This window comes from Lathyrus oleraceus, chromosome 3, assembly GCF_024323335.1.
Source record: "Lathyrus oleraceus cultivar Zhongwan6 chromosome 3, CAAS_Psat_ZW6_1.0, whole genome shotgun sequence".
NCBI classification, from domain to species: domain Eukaryota; kingdom Viridiplantae; phylum Streptophyta; class Magnoliopsida; order Fabales; family Fabaceae; genus Lathyrus; species Lathyrus oleraceus.
The window spans coordinates 223176259-223186947 of record NC_066581.1 but is presented as its reverse complement, the minus strand read 5'-3'; positions in this window follow the sequence as shown (position 1 = coordinate 223186947).

The window sequence follows — 10689 nt, the reverse complement described above, 5'->3', positions numbered from 1 at the left end:
AAAGTTGAAATTATAGGTCACTTTCCATTTTTGGAAACTTTTGCACTGGCTTCAAATTCTTCAACATTGATGTTTGGTATGATGAATAAGCATGATTTGGACATGAATGGGATGAAGAAGCTCAATTCTCACACTCAAAACCCACAGTTGACTGCATTGGTCCTTAGATGACCTGAAAATATTCTAATGAACTTGGGCCTGTGCCACTTGGGGAATTGGCTCCAAAATGGGCCCATAACTCGCATTATCTCAATATAATGCCATATGGTCCTCATACCAAGGAAATACCATCACCTCTTGTACCATGGATTCACCTGATGCACTTGACCTATGCTTGCTTAGATTGCAAGACAAATGTTAGATGACATATTTTTGCACATTTTTGGTTAGTGATTAAAAGAAAAGCAATGATATACAAATGCAAGCAATGCTTGGTGATCAAGAATCACTCTCAAGAAGATCCCACCCACAGGGAAGGAAGCAAGGTGTCCAATGATCCTTGAGGCTTATGCAATGATATGCTATGATGCCATGAGGGATCTTAGGGACAAAATTGGGGTCTTACAGATGCCCCTATTTAAGGTCATTCTAGCCGGAGAAGTGAAGGTTAAAATCTTCATTTCGACGCGGTAGAATGGGCTTAAATAACAACAAAGAGACAAATTTTGGGTCCCAAAGAGACCTCATGATGCAAATGTATGAATGCAAAACAAACAAACTCTGTGGGGAATATGGGTCCACAAAGAAGAAAATCAAGAGAAAAGACAAATCCACAGGAATGATGCACTTCCTAATGGAACAGAGACTCTAACAGGACTCTCAGGGGGATAAGAAAAAAGAATTCGTGAGCAGGACACGACTCTGAATTAGGGGAAACAAGAACTTGACACTGCGTGAGCAGGACACGGCTCGACTGGAGACTTTACTGGGGAGTAAAGGACTGACACTGGGGAAAAGAAGTTTCCAAAGGGAACAAATCCATTGGAAAGACTCAAGCTGACTCAAAGATGCGTGTATTGGGGAAAACACCAATATAGCAAAACTATCCACAAGGATACTTTGGATAAAAATCCGGACTCAGACTGAGGAAAAAATTCACACAGAACCTTCCTGCCGGGGAAAACTGCATATATTGGAGAAAACGCCAATACAACAAAAGGGTGAATCACAACAGAAACTCCGCTGGCGAATGTCTAACAAAGACTCTCCAGAGGAAGCGAAAGGGTGAGATGTTACCGGCTACTGGGTAACAAGCTCAAAGAGACATGTGATCTGAACACCAGTTACTGGGTGAAAGAACAACAAGCTCAGGAAGAATGAATATCTAAGACCAGTATAAGGGTGAGAGATATCAATCAACCAAAACATCTGAGGAAGACCTGAAAAAGGTATATCAACTCAGGAAAATATGACTCCGCAGGAGATCAAGGTCATAATAGGGAGCAGAAAGGAAGGAACACCAGGGATACCGGTTACTGGGTATATAATAGGTGACCGACCGAAAACGTGAATTGGTTTTTACTACCAAAACACTCATCATCCGAAAGGAGGGCTTGAAAAAGCAAATCGACTTACAGGATAGACATTCGACTCCGCAACGGGAAAACGAATCTTACTCAAATGGGGAAAGACAAAAGGCTTCAACCAAAGAGTGCATGAGATATATTATCCATTACCGTCAGAACATGGATAGTATACTCGCATGGCAGGAACACCAGGGATACCGGTTACTGGGTATATAATAGGTGACTGACCGAAAAGAGAAACAATCGTTATCAACAACAATAGGGTAAACGAAAGATAACTCACTGGGGATAAATTGCAAGCATACGGCAATTATCCAGGAGACATATCACCGGTTACTTGGAGATATGCTCAAAAAGGGGAGGAAATGAATATTCGATTCCGCAAAGGGAACACGAATCTTACTCGACTGGAGAAACGCAACATGCTTCGACTGAAGAGTGCATGAGATATATTATCCATTACCGTCAGAACGTGGATAATAGACTCGCATGGAAGATTATCCACAACCGGTTACTGGGTTAATAAAGGATAAATCAACCGAAAAGAAAGGCATCGGGATACCAAAACTAGGTATATAAAGATGATCGATCAAAGGGAGCAACAGTCATTACCAACAAAAGGGTAAATGAAAGAGGACTCACCGGGGATGCATTGATAAAAAAATCAATGATCCGGGGAACAAATCACTGGCAAACGGTGAAAGGACCCGTTGAGGATAAAATTGCTAGCATACGACAATTATCCACAAAAAGACTTGTTGGGGATACAATTGCTTACTCAGAGCAATTACCCAGAAGAGGGTGAGGAAAGATCAACATCGAATACTGGATATTGATAACCACCAAGAGTAACCATCATCGGTTAGGATGGACACCAAGGTTAACTCTGCACAGGGGGAGAACATAGGATTTACAACTACCGAATACTGGGTAGAAGACCAAAGACTCAGCTGAGGAGAAGGTGAATGATTGCCGATTACTGAGCAATTATCCAACTATTCCACAAGGAAGCACAGAATTCGCTAGGGAGACAACAACAACATAGGATTTACAACTACCGAATACTGGGTAGAAGACCACAAAATCCGCCATCAACCAGGATGAACCACAAAGGTTACCTCTGCTAGGAGATGAAAGTAGGATTTATAACTACCTGTTACTGGGTAGAAAACCAACAAAGATAGGACTTACAACTACCGGATACTGGGTAGAAGCCAAAAACTCTGCGTGGGGAGCGAAAGGATCACTACTCCGCACGGGGAAAACAAATAGGGTTTATAACTACCAGTTACTGGGTAGAAAACCACAAATCTGCTGGAGAGCAAGAAAAATAGGATTTACAACTACCGAATACTGGGTAGAAAACCACTGACTCTTGCTGAGGAACAAAAGGTTCATAAATACCAGTCTCTGGGCAAACAATCACAGATTCCGCAAAGAGGGAAAAAAAGTATATAGGATTTACAACTACCGGTTACTGGGTAGAAAACCACAAAGGATAGGACTGACAACTACCGAATACTGGGTAGAAGCCCAAAATTCCACTGAGTATAAAGTGAATGATTGCCGGTTACTGAGCAAATATTCATTTATACCACAGGGAAGCACAAGAGACAGTTGAAAAAAGGCCAATTCAGGATCAATCCAAAAAGGCAAACTGAATCAACACTCGTCCTAATGAGGAAAGAAGTCAAAAGGGAAAACCCATCCCAATATGTGTGTTGGGAGAAAACGGAAAAAACCGTCATCCACGAGGATATATCTCAGTGGGGAAATGCAGAAGGAGAGGACAGACACTTTCTGCTTAAGGGGCTGACTCTATATTGAGATATTAGACACCCGACATCTGCTTGGGGAGATCTACTGGGGAGATCTATATCACCATTAGCAGGAGACAACAAACAAAAGATATATGGCAAAAAAAATGCAACATGAATATCTGAATGTTGAAAGTATGCATGAATATGCGCGATTTATGTTTGATGAATGCTGACAAAACAAACATATCTTACACAAACAGGTCCAGGAATCAAACGCCCGGTACTACACCACAGGAGAGACAGCCAGGACCACCGGAGAATAAACAATCTGTCGGGATCTGGAAACAACAAGATCTCTGCAAGGATGGATCATCAGTCTCATCTGAGAAAAAGGAGCTCACTGCACAGGCGAAAACTACCACGAAAGCAACTCCAAACAACTCCACTGGGGGGAAACCCACTGAGGGAGAAAAGATCACACAAGTAGATTCTGCCACACAAGCAACTCTACTGGGGATCAGAAACATCAGGAAATCATATAATCTCTGCATGGGAGGAATCATCACAGATACAATCTACCATACCACAAATCTACTGGGGATTTATCTGAGGCAGAGAAGGAGAACTAGGGATCAACCACCAAATACTGAACCTTCCAAAGGAAACCACAACTGCTGAGGAGGAAATAATCACTGCTCTGCTGAAGGGATAAGAGGTGAAAACCTCAACAAGCACTCTGATGGGGAGAGTCCTAACAAAGGCTCTGCTCAACAAAATAATCTGCTCAGGAAAAATCCCAACAAATACCACGCTTGGGAAACAAAATCTCAACAGAAGCTCTGCTTGGGGAGAAACCCCAACAACAATCTGGAGAAAGAAGATACAGCCATGCCAGGAATATGAACAAATGTCTTACCCTATTGGAAAACATGCCACCCTTGGGAGAGCACTGAGAAATTCTTAAGTATCCTTTCGTCATTGTGAACGTTCACTTTGTTTAAAACAAATTTGAAAAATTTATTTGTTTTTTTAAAACAATGACATTTTATCAATTAAAACATGAAAAACATTTGTTGAATTGAAACAAATAAGAGTGCAAATAATTGGATAAAAGCTCAAATTTATTTGATGGAATGGTAGCCTACAAATGGCAAGACTCCATAGATCCGTACAAAATTTGAAATCGGTGATATATATTGGAAGAGGGCTACATTGAACATAATGACCATTTCTCTACCAATTTGAATCCGATGTATTTGACGTTTCAGTTGACGATGACTGAGCGAGAATCTCTGGCGAACAGACAGTTGCGAAACAGAAAGTCTTGTCAGGATGTAGTTACTTGCCAAATCCCTACTTTTTGCCTAGATTGCCCCAGAGTGAGGTACTCAATCTAGTGGGATGTAAATTCATTTTTTCATGTCTCTAATTTTTGCCTGAATCGCCCTTTCGGGTTTTCCACCGAGACGCTCATTTTTGCCTAAGCTTCCCTTTCGGGTTTTCAACTTAGCGAGCTATTCTGTTTTTATTTTATTATTTTTTTAGGCGAAGTATTTCTTGACTGCATCTGAATTCACAGGACGAGTGAAATCCTCCCCATCCATTGTTGTAAGCATCAAAGCACCGCCTGAAAAGGCTCTCTTGACAACATATGGACCTTCGTAGTTTGGAGTCCACTTGCCCCTGGAATCGGGCGCGAAAGACAAGACTTTCTTGAGCACAAGGTCCCCTTCTCGGAACACGCGAGGCTTGACCTTCTTATCGAATGCTTTCTTCATTCTTTGCTGATATAACTGACCATGACACATGGCAATCAATCTCTTCTCTTCAATTAGATTCAGATGGTCATAACGACTCTGGATCCATTCAGCATCAGTCAACTTGGCTTCCATCAAGACTCGTATTGATGGGATCTCCACCTCTACTGGGAGAACAACCTCCATGCCGTAAACAAGAGAGAAAGGGGTTGCCCCTGTTGAAGTGCGGACAGATGTACGATATCCATGCAAAGCAAATGGCAGCATCTCATGCCAATCTTTGTACGTAACTGTCATCTTCTAGATAATCTTCTTGATATTCTTATTAGCAGCTTCAACAGCCCCATTCATCTTGGGTCTGTAAGGAGAAGAATTATGGTGTGCAATCTTGAACTCAGCGCACAGCTCTTCCATCATCTTGTAGTTCAAGTTAGATCCATTATTAGTAATGATCTTATCAGGCACACCATAACGGCATATCAGCTGATTCTTGACAAACTTCACGACCACCTGCCTGGTCACATTAGCATACGATGTGGCTTCAACCCATTTGGTGAAGTAGTCAATTGCTACGAGAATAAACCTGTGTTCGTTGGATGCTTTCGGTTCAATCATGTCGATCATGTCAATTCCCCACATAGAGAAATGCCATGGTGACGAAATCACATTCAGAAGTGTCGGGGGAATATGAATCTTATCCGCGTAAATCTGACACTTGTGGCATCTCTTCACGTATTTGCAGTAGTCAGACTCCATTGTCAGCCAATAGTAGCCTGCTCTCAACATCTTTCTAGCCATGGCATGTCCATTGGAATGAGTACCAAATGAACCCTTATGGACCTCAGTCATCAACAGGTTTGCTTCGTGTCTATCCACGCATCTGAGCAAAACCATGTCAAAATTCCTCTTGTAAAGCACTTCGCCATCGAGGTAGAAACTGCCTGACAATCTTCTCAGAGTTTTCCTATCTTTCATAGATGCCCCAGGCGGGTAGACCTGGTTCTGGAGGAAATTCTTGATATCATAATACCAAGGCTTATCATCATTCACTACTTCAACTACAAATACGTGAGCCGGTCTATCCAAGCGCATCACGGTGATATTGGGAACTTCATTCCAATACTTGATCACAATCATAGAAGCAAGCGTGGCAAGAGCATCTTCCATCCGATTATCCTCTCGAGGAATATGGTGGAAATCGACTTCTGTAAAGAACGTTGAAATCCTCCTCGCATAATCTCTGTATGGAATAAGACTGGGTTGATTCGTCTCCCATTCATCCTTGATCTGATTGATAACGAGGGCCGAATCACCATACACAACAAGATGCTTGATCCTTAGATCAATGCATTCTTCCAATCCCATAATACAGACTTCGTACTCAGCCATATTATTCGTGCATTTGAAAGTTAGCCTTGCTGTAAATGGAATATGTGTGCCCTGAGGAGTAATGATTACTGCCCAATTCCATTTCCGTACTGATTTACAGCGCCATCAAACACCATCGTCCATCTGGAACCAGGTTACGGACCTTCATCAAGTGTAGGCTCGTCACAATCTTTCATTTTAAAATACAGAATCTCCTCGTCTGGAAAGTCGTACTGAACAGACTGATGATCTTCAATCGGCTGATGTGCCAAGTGGTCAGCCAAGATACTACCTTTGATGGCTTTCTGAGCTCGATACTCGATATCATACTCAGACAACAACATCTGCCAACGGGAAATCCTCCCGGTTAAAGCAGGCTTCTCGAAGATATACTTGATTGGATCCATTCTGGATATCAACCAAGTTGTATGATTTATCATGTACTGGCATAAACGCTTAGCAGCCCAAGCCAAAGCACAACACGTCTTCTCAAGCATTGAGTATCGAGACTCACAATCAGTGAACTTCTTACTCAAGTAGTAGATAGCTGATTCTTTCTTTCCTGATTCGTCTTGCTGACCAAGGACACAACCCATAGAATCTTCAAGAACAGTCATATACATGATCAAAGGTCTTCCTTCTATAGGCGGAGACAAGATCGGAGGTTCAGACAGATACTCTTTGATACTGTCGAAAGCTTTCTGGCAATCCTCGGTCCAATCATGAGACTGATCTTTCCGGAGGAGCTTGAATATCGGCGCACATGTGGCAGTCATGTGGGATATAAATCTGGAAATATAATTCAAGCGGCCAAGAAAACGTCGGACTTGCTTTTCAGTTTTGGGCGCAGGCATTTCTTGTATTGCTTTGACCTTTGCAGGATCAACCTCAATACCTCTTTCGCTGGCAACAAAACCCAATAACTTGCCGGAACGGACTCCAAAGGTACATTTGTTCGAATTCAGACGAAGCTTGAACTTCCTCAAACGCTGAAAAAGCTTCAACAAATGCTCAACATGTTCAACTTCCGTTCGGGACTTAGCAATCATATCATCGACATAGACCTCTATCTCCTTGTGCATCATATCTGTAGCGGTGTATTCGTCACTTTATGATTTATTGATTAAACCAAAAGCAAAGCATACAAAGAAATCGAGTCGCCACCGCACTTTTATTTATCCAAAGGAATGGCTAAAAAGCGAACAAAAGCCTAAGAAGTTTTACACATAGAAAACTAATGAAAAGATCAGAGATCGGGGTAAGGGGTAAATTACACAATGGGAAGGTGTTAGGCACCCAAAACGTCCTAGGTACTCCTAGGGAGCCCTTTTCACACATGTTGAATGAAAATGTTATTTGTTATGAAATATTTATTGTGCAAACATGATTGGGATGATGAGAAAAGAATGTACAATTTATTATTTTTGTGTTTGAACGGATGAACCCGTTGCCTACGTACCTTTCCATAAAAAGGTAAAGGATCAAAACGCCGTAGTTCGGCTAAAAGATTTCCAAAAGTTAGTGAATTCATTTTTAAACACAAGCCCTAAGGTCTTACGTTACCCATGGGAGAAAACTCAACCTTATACAAACAACAAGTCCACCATATGAGAAAAGCTTCAACTTGCTAGTGAGGGGTTAACCCTATAATAAGCAAGGAAGACTTACAATTCAATCACTAAGGACAAAAGGTGAGATTAATATCAACCAACTAGGATAAATCAAACCTATGGCTAATGTACGAAAGCTTATCAAGAATGGACAAAGCCACAAAACAATTGAATGGGTGAAGTTAATTGATTATGAGTATTTACAAAAAGATGGTCAAAGTATGATTAAGATTCAATTCAGAAAGAAGTATTATCAAAAGTGAAGTTTGAAAATCAAGGACTTAAGGTCCAGGTTTTTAATGTGAAAATGACATGAAGATGTTTGCACAATACTATCTCAAGTTTTAAAAGCAACAAGTGAAAAGGGATTTTGGACCAAAAAGATATGGATGAAGGAGTGTAAAACTTCTTAGAGGTTCACCTCTTGAGATCATATAGAAGATGATTCAAGTATGTCCTTTGGAATAGGCAATGAGCAATAACAAATAAACAAGCAAATGGATACCGGATGCCAATCAATGGACTTACACCAATCTCACAAACAAAGGTGGATACCGGATACCAATCAATGGATTTACACCAATCTCCTAAAACAAACAAGGATATCAGATGCCAATCAATGGAGTTATACTAATCTCCTAAAGAAAAACAAAACAAAAGGGGTGGATATCGGATGCTAATCAACTGGACTTATACCAATCTCCAAAGAACCAAAACAAACAGGGATGTCAGATGCCAATATATGGGCTTACTCCAATCTCCCAAGGCAAAACAAAACATGGATATCAGATGCCAATCTATCTGGACTTATACAAATCTCCAAAGGACCAAAACAAACAGGGATGTCAGATGCCAATATATGGGCTTACTCCAATCTCCCAAGGCAAAACAAAACATGGATATCAGATGCCAATCTATCTGGACTTATACCAATCTCCAAAGGATGATCATAGGAATACAAATGCCAACAACATGGACTTACAATTGAATCCTCACATACAACAAGCAAACAGAAGCAATAAGCAAAGAGGATACAAGTTGCCAATGAATGGTCTTACACTCAATCCCTTCCAAATCATAGGAACAATGGCCAATGAATGGACTTACAATTGATTCCTCAATGGACAAACAAAGATGTCACAAAGATATGAAATGATGATCATGCAATAATGAGCAATTAATGATGATAAATGCACAAAGCACACAAGCAAACATGTACAGATGAATCAAGCAATCAATCAAACAAAGTCAATTAGCACACGCTATACACAAGCAATTAGGCTCAAACAAGGTTAGACTTTAAAGTCAACTGGAATGGGGTAGATGGTGCTCTTAACCTTAACATTGAGAGTTAAGGTGAAGCAGATGAAAAGGATATGAGGGGTGTGCCTCATGGCTCTTATCCCTGGTCAGGGAGAGCTTCAAATGATAGAAGGTGTGGGAGTTCAGAAAGTTGGAACTCTCTCCACAAGTTAATGACTCTATAGATCTTGGGTTAATATCCACAATGCTACAACATGTAATGTGAGCAAAGGGATGACACACTGAATAGTAGGAGATGGACTACACATCTCTTTTATCTACCAATTTCCTTATCAAAGGACTTTTCCTGCTTGGGGACAAATATAAGCAAACACAAGCATTGCCTCTTAAGGAGGACTTCAGACAGGTGCCTGACCAAATAACAGGCCAGGTCTTCCAGACTACATGAAGAAGAGAAGTTATACCTAATTGGTTAAGCAACCAAGCAAAAGCAAGTTCAAAATGAACTTAAGCAACTAATGTACCTGAAAACAATCCAACCCAATCAGTACTCAATTCAAAAAGTTAAACAGATAATCCAACAGTCAACAGATAATACACAATCAAACAAGTAAGGCCACAATGTGCAAGGCACAAGATCAACTCAAATGAGCTAAAAGCATCCTACAAAACAAGTCAAGGTTAGTCATTATCAATCAAATAAACCAACTCAAGCAATGTGAATTAATCTCCTTAAGGCCATGTACTTCTTAACCTGAAAACAAGCTCAAACATGAGAAGCAAACCACTAGGACAAAGCCTAGGGTCAAAGAAAAAGAAATAATCCAAAAAAGAACATGAAAATTGACAATAATCAAGATTAATCAATTGAGAACATCATCCAATAGGTCTCATATCAATAGCATAAACCAAATTTATTTCACAAACAAATCATGTCAAAGTATGCAAGTTGGAAGCACATTGGAGCAACAGAATGAACAATTCTATATCAATTCAAAAATGGCTCAATAAATTCCAAGAAAAATCATGGCTAAACAGGACACATCAAATGATCAACACACCAAAAATCAAGGCATTTGGACAAGTATAAGCATGTCAAAGAAATTCACTAAGTCAAGGTAAGCACAAACAAGCTCAAAGGAGGCACAAATTGATACATCAACTTAAGGCAATCCTAAAACATAAATGACAAGTTATAAATGACTCAAACCAAAGCCACAATAAACTTCAACATGTCAGCAATCAATGTGCAAAATTTCAAGTCCATCTGATAAAGCATAAGTATTTCCCAAATCATTGAGGTTCAACACTCATCAAAAGTACAAACATGACCAACCAGCAAACAAAATCTCAAACAAACCAGAAATGGATCCAAAATTTCCACAAAAATTCATGGTCAAACCTA